Source organism: Ipomoea triloba, chromosome 3 (assembly GCF_003576645.1).
Source record: "Ipomoea triloba cultivar NCNSP0323 chromosome 3, ASM357664v1".
NCBI lineage: Eukaryota > Viridiplantae > Streptophyta > Magnoliopsida > Solanales > Convolvulaceae > Ipomoea > Ipomoea triloba.
The window spans coordinates 29,264,224-29,276,725 of NC_044918.1; the positions used below are offsets into that span (position 1 = coordinate 29,264,224).

General features: G+C 28.9%; 1 pseudogene; it reads right to left on the minus strand.

The window, feature by feature from the left end:
* Window positions 1-5,705, minus strand: part of LOC116013180 — an 8,694-nt pseudogene extending 2,989 nt beyond the window's left edge.
* Window positions 5,706-12,502: the final 6,797 nt, after the last annotated feature.

Genomic DNA, 12,502 nt, shown 5'->3' on the forward strand with positions numbered 1-12,502 from the left:
TAAATAAAATTTATATATTTAGTAGTTACATTAAAAGTTTTTATTGAAGGTTATAAAAATAGAGTAGCATGCCATCTGTTGTATGTGTTAACTTAGTTTATGATTTGTTGTTGTAAATGTGTTGACATTTTGTGCTTGATTCAATTTTCATTGCACTTTCCGCAATTGAGTAATGTATTTTCTTTCATGGGTTGGTTTAATTTTATGACATTGTAGTTGCTTTGAAATAGACATTTTAACAACAATTTGATTTCAGTAAATATTAGGGTGCATTTGGTTCATGAATTTACATATTAGGAATGATAATCAAAATTATAGTTATTGTTTAGTTGACAATTTTTTAAGACATAATTATGAGATATTGAGATTTGATTATTTTTTCAGTCTAGAATATCATTCTTTAATTAAAAAGGGGAGTTAATACCGTCTAGAGTTTTTTGAATATAGTGATTTTCACATTTAGTCTTAAACTTTTAAATTGATCGATTTTCAAATTGTTATCATCAATGGTTCAAGTTAATTATCCATATTCCTTCAATTATCAAATTTTAACCACTCATGGTCCTTTCATGTGAATCACAACTGGTTAAATTTTGAAACTTGGACCACGTGTGGTAGCAATTCGAAAGTCGAAGGACTATGGGTGGTTAATTTAAAAGTTTAGGACTAAACGTGACAAAATCACCATACTCGAAGGACTCAGTAAGACATTAACTCTAAAAAAGGGTGTCATTTCATTTTATATTGGTAATTTGTTTTTTAAGTTTGGATAAATGCTTTTAAATTGTTGTTTTGATTTTTCGTTCATATTAGTGCTTTGGATATCATTATATTAAGATCAATTGCTCTGATTTTTTATTTTTTTTTGTGTTTTTAAAACTTTTATTTCCATTATAGAATTATACATAACTAAACATCAATATTGATAATTATTTTAATTTCACTATACTACCAAATATACAAAATATTTTCACCAAAATTCATTATTATTACCAAGTATTTGATTCCTATTTCAATTTTAATTGACATGTGCTACGAATCATATACATGTGTTTTAGCTTGAATAAAACTTACGTTGATTTAATAAATTTTGGATTGAAGAAGTCATTGTTTATTTGATGAATTTTAAATTTTAGAATGCTAAAGATTAACATGGAATTTTGGATTTTAGAATGCTAAAGATTAACATGTGAATTAGCATACTACTCCCTCCGTCCCATTTTATGTGTCTGGTTCGATTAACGAGGCTTGATTGAAGTGATTTTTAATTCAATTTTTATAATATTAAATTTAGTATTAATATACAAAATTTATATATTTAGAAACTACAAAAAAGTACTATTAAATACAAAAAATTAAATTTAAAAATAAGTAAAAATAATAAAGAAAATAAACGTACTAAAAAAAAGAAAAAAAATAAACGAAGAAGAAAGAGTTGGTTTGACCAATGAATAGTAAGTATGACAGACAAAATGGGATAGAGGGAGTATTATTTTAAAAAATATTTTATATATTTANTAAATAAAATTTATATATTTAGTAGTTACATTAAAAGTTTTTATTGAAGGTTATAAAAATAGAGTAGCATGCCATCTGTTGTATGTGTTAACTTAGTTTATGATTTGTTGTTGTAAATGTGTTGACATTTTGTGCTTGATTCAATTTTCATTGCACTTTCCGCAATTGAGTAATGTATTTTCTTTCATGGGTTGGTTTAATTTTATGACATTGTAGTTGCTTTGAAATAGACATTTTAACAACAATTTGATTTCAGTAAATATTAGGGTGCATTTGGTTCATGAATTTACATATTAGGAATGATAATCAAAATTATAGTTATTGTTTAGTTGACAATTTTTTAAGACATAATTATGAGATATTGAGATTTGATTATTTTTTCAGTCTAGAATATCATTCTTTAATTAAAAAGGGGAGTTAATACCGTCTAGAGTTTTTTGAATATAGTGATTTTCACATTTAGTCTTAAACTTTTAAATTGATCGATTTTCAAATTGTTATCATCAATGGTTCAAGTTAATTATCCATATTCCTTCAATTATCAAATTTTAACCACTCATGGTCCTTTCATGTGAATCACAACTGGTTAAATTTTGAAACTTGGACCACGTGTGGTAGCAATTCGAAAGTCGAAGGACTATGGGTGGTTAATTTAAAAGTTTAGGACTAAACGTGACAAAATCACCATACTCGAAGGACTCAGTAAGACATTAACTCTAAAAAAGGGTGTCATTTCATTTTATATTGGTAATTTGTTTTTTAAGTTTGGATAAATGCTTTTAAATTGTTGTTTTGATTTTTCGTTCATATTAGTGCTTTGGATATCATTATATTAAGATCAATTGCTCTGATTTTTTATTTTTTTTTGTGTTTTTAAAACTTTTATTTCCATTATAGAATTATACATAACTAAACATCAATATTGATAATTATTTTATTCATTATTATTACCAAGTATTTGATTCCTATTTCAATTTTAATTGACATGTGCTACGAATCATATACATGTGTTTTAGCTTGAATAAAACTTACGTTGATTTAATAAATTTTGGATTGAAGAAGTCATTGTTTATTTGATGAATTTTAAATTTTAGAATGCTAAAGATTAACATGGAATTTTGGATTTTAGAATGCTAAAGATTAACATGTGAATTAGCATACTACTCCCTCCGTCCCATTTTATGTGTCTGGTTCGATTAACGAGGCTTGATTGAAGTGATTTTTAATTCAATTTTTATAATATTAAATTTAGTATTAATATACAAAATTTATATATTTAGAAACTACAAAAAAGTACTATTAAATACAAAAAATTAAATTTAAAAATAAGTAAAAATAATAAAGAAAATAAACGTACTAAAAAAAAGAAAAAAAATAAACGAAGAAGAAAGAGTTGGTTTGACCAATGAATAGTAAGTATGACAGACAAAATGGGATAGAGGGAGTATTATTTTAAAAAATATTTTATATATTTAACATTTTAATATTGAGTATTATTGATGGATTTAATTAATTCAGGATGATCCGAATTATTAAATCCGATAAATAAAGGAAATGCTACTGAAAGATGATTTGATAGAAAAGACAATGAATAAATATTGCGGAGACGATTCTTGTATTAATATTGTTGTAAGATCATTACAAGAGTGTTTGTATTTAGACAATAGAGATGATAATAGAAGATGATATCCTAATCAAGACACTAATGAATCTTTTTATACTAAAGCTTCCTCCTAACCGCCCCACGAGAATAGGGTGTGCGGTTAGATCTTGTTGACCGAGTCCACGTGTGTAGCATGCAAGGTGGACACCCCGGCAGGGGCTACCCATCGCTGAGGCGTCACCCCGAGACCACCTCTCACCAAGGTCACCTCTCATCAAGGTCACCCTGAGGCCATCTCTCTCGCTGAGGTCCCGCCGGGGCTACTTCTCACCAAGGCCACCCTGAGGCCATCTCTCTTGTCGAGGTCCCCCGAAGCTACCTCCCGCTGAGGCAACTTCGAGGCCGGGCCACCTCTCACCAAGGCCACCCTGAGGCCATCTCNTAAATAAAATTTATATATTTAGTAGTTACATTAAAAGTTTTTATTGAAGGTTATAAAAATAGAGTAGCATGCCATCTGTTGTATGTGTTAACTTAGTTTATGATTTGTTGTTGTAAATGTGTTGACATTTTGTGCTTGATTCAATTTTCATTGCACTTTCCGCAATTGAGTAATGTATTTTCTTTCATGGGTTGGTTTAATTTTATGACATTGTAGTTGCTTTGAAATAGACATTTTAACAACAATTTGATTTCAGTAAATATTAGGGTGCATTTGGTTCATGAATTTACATATTAGGAATGATAATCAAAATTATAGTTATTGTTTAGTTGACAATTTTTTAAGACATAATTATGAGATATTGAGATTTGATTATTTTTTCAGTCTAGAATATCATTCTTTAATTAAAAAGGGGAGTTAATACCGTCTAGAGTTTTTTGAATATAGTGATTTTCACATTTAGTCTTAAACTTTTAAATTGATCGATTTTCAAATTGTTATCATCAATGGTTCAAGTTAATTATCCATATTCCTTCAATTATCAAATTTTAACCACTCATGGTCCTTTCATGTGAATCACAACTGGTTAAATTTTGAAACTTGGACCACGTGTGGTAGCAATTCGAAAGTCGAAGGACTATGGGTGGTTAATTTAAAAGTTTAGGACTAAACGTGACAAAATCACCATACTCGAAGGACTCAGTAAGACATTAACTCTAAAAAAGGGTGTCATTTCATTTTATATTGGTAATTTGTTTTTTAAGTTTGGATAAATGCTTTTAAATTGTTGTTTTGATTTTTCGTTCATATTAGTGCTTTGGATATCATTATATTAAGATCAATTGCTCTGATTTTTTATTTTTTTTTGTGTTTTTAAAACTTTTATTTCCATTATAGAATTATACATAACTAAACATCAATATTGATAATTATTTTAATTTCACTATACTACCAAATATACAAAATATTTTCACCAAAATTCATTATTATTACCAAGTATTTGATTCCTATTTCAATTTTAATTGACATGTGCTACGAATCATATACATGTGTTTTAGCTTGAATAAAACTTACGTTGATTTAATAAATTTTGGATTGAAGAAGTCATTGTTTATTTGATGAATTTTAAATTTTAGAATGCTAAAGATTAACATGGAATTTTGGATTTTAGAATGCTAAAGATTAACATGTGAATTAGCATACTACTCCCTCCGTCCCATTTTATGTGTCTGGTTCGATTAACGAGGCTTGATTGAAGTGATTTTTAATTCAATTTTTATAATATTAAATTTAGTATTAATATACAAAATTTATATATTTAGAAACTACAAAAAAGTACTATTAAATACAAAAAATTAAATTTAAAAATAAGTAAAAATAATAAAGAAAATAAACGTACTAAAAAAAAGAAAAAAAATAAACGAAGAAGAAAGAGTTGGTTTGACCAATGAATAGTAAGTATGACAGACAAAATGGGATAGAGGGAGTATTATTTTAAAAAATATTTTATATATTTAACATTTTAATATTGAGTATTATTGATGGATTTAATTAATTCAGGATGATCCGAATTATTAAATCCGATGGATTTAATTAATTCAGGATGATCCGAATTATTAAATCCGATAAATAAAGGAAATGCTACTGAAAGATGATTTGATAGAAAAGACAATGAATAAATATTGCGGAGACGATTCTTGTATTAATATTGTTGTAAGATCATTACAAGAGTGTTTGTATTTAGACAATAGAGATGATAATAGAAGATGATATCCTAATCAAGACACTAATGAATCTTTTTATACTAAAGCTTCCTCCTAACCGCCCCACGAGAATAGGGTGTGCGGTTAGATCTTGTTGACCGAGTCCACGTGTGTAGCATGCAAGGTGGACACCCCGGCAGGGGCTACCCATCGCTGAGGCGTCACCCCGAGACCACCTCTCACCAAGGTCACCTCTCATCAAGGTCACCCTGAGGCCATCTCTCTCGCTGAGGTCCCGCCGGGGCTACTTCTCACCAAGGCCACCCTGAGGCCATCTCTCTTGTCGAGGTCCCCCGAAGCTACCTCCCGCTGAGGCAACTTCGAGGCCGGGCCACCTCTCACCAAGGCCACCCTGAGGCCATCTCTCTGTTGATTGCATTCTTCAACCTTGTAATGACTTTGGAAATTGGAAGCCTCGAAATTAGCGAGCGATTCCAGATAAAGCAAATTTCTTGGATGAAGACGGTGCCCGGTGCCCACTATTTTATTTTGAGTTTTTTTTTAAAGAAATTTTATTTTATTTTACTTTGAGTTAATATTCAATTTTACTAATTTTTCTCAATTTAGTCTTAAATAATTATTTGTGTTTAATTAGATTCTCGACTTTGATAGTTTTACTCAATTTAATCTTATGTTAAGATGGCTTTTTCACATCTATTAATACTAAATTTAGTTTTAGACTATAATAATTTTACCTAAGTTAGTCTTCGACTATAGTGGTTTTATCCAATTAGTAAAAATTCACCTTGCTCTCATTCATCCTAACATCGTGAAGAGCATTTTCTTTTGTGTAACGTTGAAATCAACTAATTGCACTGCATATTATTGTTTGTTAATAATCTGATTTTCTCCACAAAGAAAATAAGATGATTAAAGTACGATCTTGATTATGTAGATTGATTGTCATATTGCAAGAGAAGACTTTCATATATGACATAAACAGTCTAAAGATATTGGATACTATTCCAAATTCAAGAGGTTAGTTTCTTTAAGTTTCATTCTATTCTCAATTATGTAGAAAATTGCATCGTCTTTCAGCTGTAAAAAATTTATTTTCATCTGTGGTAATTAATGGAAGATTTTTATTGGTTTTATTTGTATGTCCTGGGCATATCTCCTCAACTTTATTGCCATATCTTCAATTTTTATGCATATTGCTTCTGTTCAAATTCATAGGGTTATAGTTCTTATGGTTTGGATTGCAAACATCTAACAATAATATAATAGAAGGAGTAAGCTTCTATGCACTCAATGCTATCTGTTAAATCTGGAGATTAGATCGGGAGAAGTTGAAGCTTACTAATGATCTTATATGACCACTAGTTATATGTAAAGAATAAAATTTTACCTATAGTATATAGTCATATAGAAAGAATGACATAGAAGGAAGAAGGAATGCACATGCAGTTTGGTTCAGAGTAATTGGTGAAATGGCAAGTGTAAGCAAGGGATAGGGCGGACTATAGATTTTTATTGGAGATCACATTTTCTGTGAAGCCCTTAGGTGAAGTGGAATCTGTGTCTCAAAGAAATGAAAATGATGGAATGTAGAATGTAGATGGTGGAGGTTATATTATTTGGGAAATATATCAAATTAGATCTTCTTCTTGCCTGTTCAATCATTCATGTTTTGAGCTTCTCCATCTTAGTTCTTCACTTCTTCCCCTTGTTATTGCATTCAGACAGAATAACTACAAAATTCAGTTAATATTCTATATAGTACAGGTAACATAGTATAGATCTCTATTTTCCTCTGGAGAATCTTTAAATTTCCTACTTCTTAGAATTTATTTCATCTTTGATTATCATATTAAAATGTTAACAATCCTTCCTCCTTCCTTTGAAGAAGCCGGGCTTAAATTTCTTTCTGTACTTGAAATGATTTTGTTGTATCCATGTTACTACATTTCTATAGCCAATAATTACATACATAACTTGCTCCTAGGAAACATTTAACACTGATATTAACAACTCAAGGAAGTTATGCAACATCATTAAAACTGCCTTCTGCTCTTCTAATTAACACATTATTTTTAATATTAGGACTCTGTGCATTTTCCCCATGTTTGGATGGTTCACTGTTGGCTCTTCCAGCAAGTACAACAAAAGGTTCAGTGTTAGTATACAGCGTGATGGACCTCCACTTGCACTGTGAGGTTGTGCTTCCATCTTTTGAACTTATGTATCTAATCCAAGGTTTTTCTTAATGAGAACTTCAAGGGAAAATATGTTTTAGATTTCCTTCTTTGGTGATGGTTAATAACAATGGATTTGAGAAGCTGCAAAATTATGGTTAATAGGAATCTATACCAGATTTACTGCATGGGGAATATTCTATTTTGCCAAACCTTAAAACCTATCTAGCCTCATATTCAATTTCATAATTTATTGGCCCATGCTTTATACAATTAACATGTAAATTCTAAGCTTAATGATGCTCTCTTTGAAATATTCCCTTTTTGCCACTTACTCTATGTAGCCTATTAATTTATTATTTTTTACAAAGGGGAATAGATTCATAACCAACCGTTTGCTTACTACAAACTCTCAATTAATTTAATTGTCTCTCACCTTCTTCTTCTCTGTTTTGTCAACCTGATATAAAATGCCAGATAGATGCACATCGCTCATATTTATTACTCTCTGCCCCCTTCTCCTAAAAAAAAAGTTAAAAAATAGCAAAACCTTTCCCAAAAACGCACTCATAATTTACCATATCTTACTCTTGCCAGTACACCAAGAGTAACCACTCAATCTGCATATGACTTTTAGTATTTATAATCTTCTATCCTAGGTATCAAAGAGTCAACCAAATCCTTACATGGAATGCATTAAGTGAATTATTTTTAAGTACAAAACCATCATTTATTTACAGGTACAAAACCTTCATTTCATCTTTATAACTCCCTACCCCACTCCCAATCCAAAAGTAATTATAGTCACAAACTATGAACCCCTACCGGACAACACTAAGAAATTTATGAACCATATGAAGTTCTATCCTCCAATTTTTTCCCAACTACAAGGTATGTCCTACACCTTTAGTATCCTCACAGGTATCAATTAGTCTACCTAAACCTTCCGCTGATAGCAATGTAGAATATTATTTTCTAGAGTGCAAAATCTTAGTTCGGTGTTGCATAACTAGATATACTCCAAATAAAATGCTACCTCTTTGATCCTAGCCATAGATTTATAATTATAAGGGTAAAATCCCGTTAAGTGTTATCAACCTAACCCTTTCTCCATTTTCCTCCTCTACAAAACCCATGGACGTAGATTTTTACATAGCTATTCATCCGTATAATTACATAATAAACTAACATTCAAAGAAAAACAAAACAAAAAAAAATAGAAACATATGCATCAATCGAATTGAAGTTTGAGGAATTACCGGAATTAGAAATGGCAAACGAGAACTTTTGCATCCTTTTCCCCTGAAAATTGAAGTATATCAGAACTTCTTCACATGTAGATATTGAAAACACAGACAAACACACAGAGGTGATTGATTTACAGTAGTGGTGCGGTGGAAGGGATGGACGGAAGTGGAAATTGTTGGATTTAGATTGCAATTTTGCGAATGAGATATCCATTCGTTTTTTCTTCAACTCGCAGATTACTCAGTTGATTGCATTCTTCAACCTTGTAATGACTTTGGAAATTGGAAGCCTCGAAATTAGCGAGCGATTCCAGATAAAGCAAATTTCTTGGATGAAGACGGTGCCCGGTGCCCACTATTTTATTTTGAGTTTTTTTTTAAAGAAATTTTATTTTATTTTACTTTGAGTTAATATTCAATTTTACTAATTTTTCTCAATTTAGTCTTAAATAATTATTTGTGTTTAATTAGATTCTCGACTTTGATAGTTTTACTCAATTTAATCTTATGTTAAGATGGCTTTTTCACATCTATTAATACTAAATTTAGTTTTAGACTATAATAATTTTACCCAAGTTAGTCTTCGACTATAGTGGTTTTATCCAATTTAGTCTCAGACTATAGTGATTTTTTTTAATTTACTCATTGATTCAAGCAGTTGAGAACTTAATTGGATAAAACCATTGAAGTTGATGACCTAATTAAGTACAAAGAATATTTTATAACTAAATTTAAAAAAACCACTACAATCCACAACTAAATTTGATATTCACTCATTTTATTTTTATTTACTTTATTTAAGACCCTAGTAAAGAGTTCGCTGAGGCGGAGTTTGCAACCAAGAAATATAAAACAATGCTTAATTTTTTTTATATAATACTCAAAATTCACCCGCAAATGTACGGAATATATTATATAATTAAGTTTATGTAAAAAATTTTAAAAATAAATTAGAGATGGAAGAAGTTAAATTTTATATTAGTTTATAAACTTTGAAGAAAAAAAGTACAATAAATAAATAATTATAAAATTACAATTTACAAATCTTAAACTAACTTTTTTTATACAATATTTGTTGTTACCTACTTTGATAGTTAATTCTAAATTATCATAAGATCAAAAGTCAGTATCATATATGATTAACAAACATTTTTTTACTTAAAACAATTTAGTGGAATAATTTAGTTCCAAAATTGATTATATAAACAACTTTTTTTTACTAAATATTTCACTAATAAATTAATGATGTGTGAAATTGGCAATATTCGTTGCAACCTAAAATATATAAGTAATACTTAAAATATATAAGCAATATTATATGTTTATTTCTAATATACTAAACGTTATAAGCAATATTATATGTTTATTTTTGATATACTAAACGTTTGATTTTAATGTACTAAAAGTTTATTTTTTGAACCTAAAACATCCAGTAAATGTCAAATAGAAAATTGCAGGAAATATCAATCAATCGGTGCAACATTCCACGACACATAAAAACTGTGTACCTTTAAGTTAGTTGAGATTATCACGTTTTTAAATTTCAACATTTTCAAAAATCTCACATCACCTAAAATTTTGGAGAATAGAATTCCTAAAATTGCAACTAAATATAAATGTAAAACTCATTTCTATGAACCTTACATTACCTTTAAAAAATCATATAATACTCCAATACCCACATTACCGATATCTATATATATATTAAAACAAAAGTGCTAGCTTTCCCGCTCATTTTAGTCCAAAAATTTTGAAATCGGTCAACATAATATTATATAATAATTCCTTATCAGAAATTCTAGCCTTCCTTATCATTCCTTATTTATGGCTAAAATTGACAAAATATTCAAAATATGATTCCGTTCCTTATTATACACGGAAATTAATGAGATATTTTATTCAATTCCATTCCTGCATGGATTCCTTATTTATGTACACACACACACACACATATATATATATATATATATATATATATATATAGATTACTATATGATGTATACGAGTATATGATAATGTACCTAATTAAATTCCTCTTATGATAATATTCAAAAAAAAAATTCCAACAATCAAATTACTATATGATGTATATTATAGTATTCAAAAAAAATTACTATATTATGATAATGTACGTAATTAAATTCCTCTCATGATAATGTTTAAAAAAAATAAAAATTCCAACAATCAAATTACTATATGATGTATATTATAGTATTACAAAAATATTACTATATTATGTTAATGTACGTAATTAAATTCCTCTCATGATAATATTAAAAATAAAAATAAAAAATTCAACAATCAAATTACTATATGATGTATATTATAGTATTAAAAAATATATTACTATATCATGTTAATGTATGTAATTAAATTTCTCTCATGATAATATTCAAAAAAAAATCCAACAATCAAATTACTATATGATGTATATTATAGTATTCCAAAAAAATATTACTATATTATGTTAATGTATGTAATTAAATTCCTCTCATGATAATATAACATGCAATTCAATTATGGTTCAAAATATTTTAATCTTGCGTATTTTTTTATTTTATATTCGTAAACAATCAAATTACTATATGATGTATATTATAGTATTCAAAAAAACAATTACTATATTATGTTATTCCTCTCATGATAATATTCAAAAAAAAAATTCCAACAATCAAATTACTATATGATGTATATTTTAGTATTCCAAAAAAATATTACTATATTATGTTAATGTACGTAATTAAATTCCTCTCAATATACCATGCAATTCAATTATGGTTCAAAATATTTTAATCTTGCGTATTTTTTTATTTTATATTCGTAAACAATCAAATTACTATATGATATATATTATCGTATTCACGAAGGCTGGTGTTGAACTTGACAACAGATATGTGGTTCCACACAATCGTTACATCTTGCTTAGGTACGGTGCTCATATAAATGTTGAGTGGTGTAACCAATCTCGATCTATCAAATATCTATTCAAGTACGTAAACAAAGGCAACGATCGAGTTACAGCTTCTTTTTATCAAAGTGCTACGGATAAACAATCTGGGACAACTATTGATGAGGTCAAAATGTATTACGATTGTAGATATGTATCGCTTTGCGAAGCTGCTTGGAGGATATTAGGTTTTGAAATACAATACAGATATCCTCCTGTAGAGCGCTTGAATTTTCATCTGCCAAATGAACAAAGCATTTATTTTGATGAGGATGCTCCAATTGATGTCATTGTAGAACAACATACGGTAAAACATAGCATGTTTCTGGCTTGGCTTGAGGCAAACAAAAAATACCTTGAGGCAAAGCAACTAACTTATGCAGAGATGCCAACAAAGTTCGTTTGGAAACAAGCAACAAGGGAATTTGTTCCAAGACAATGAGGATTTTCAATTGGTCGAGTTTTTTATGTTCCTCCTATAAGTGGTGAGATGTACTATTTGAGATGTCTTTTGAATGTAATCCAAGAGCCTACGTGTTATGAAGACTTAAGAACAATCAATGAGGTGTTGTACGACAATTACCGTGATGCATGTTATGCACATGGGCTATTGGAAGACGACAAAGAATATATTGATGGAATTGTTGAAGCAAGTCAGTGGACAACTGCAAGAGAGTTAAGAAATTTATTCACAACATTGTTGTCCTCAAATTGTTTAAGCTGTCTGGAAGTGGTTTGGGACAAATGTTGGACATATATGTCCGATGATATTATGTACAAACAACGTATCATATTAAACTTCCAGGGTATATATTTATTCATTTGCTTTAATATTTTATTTCATGTG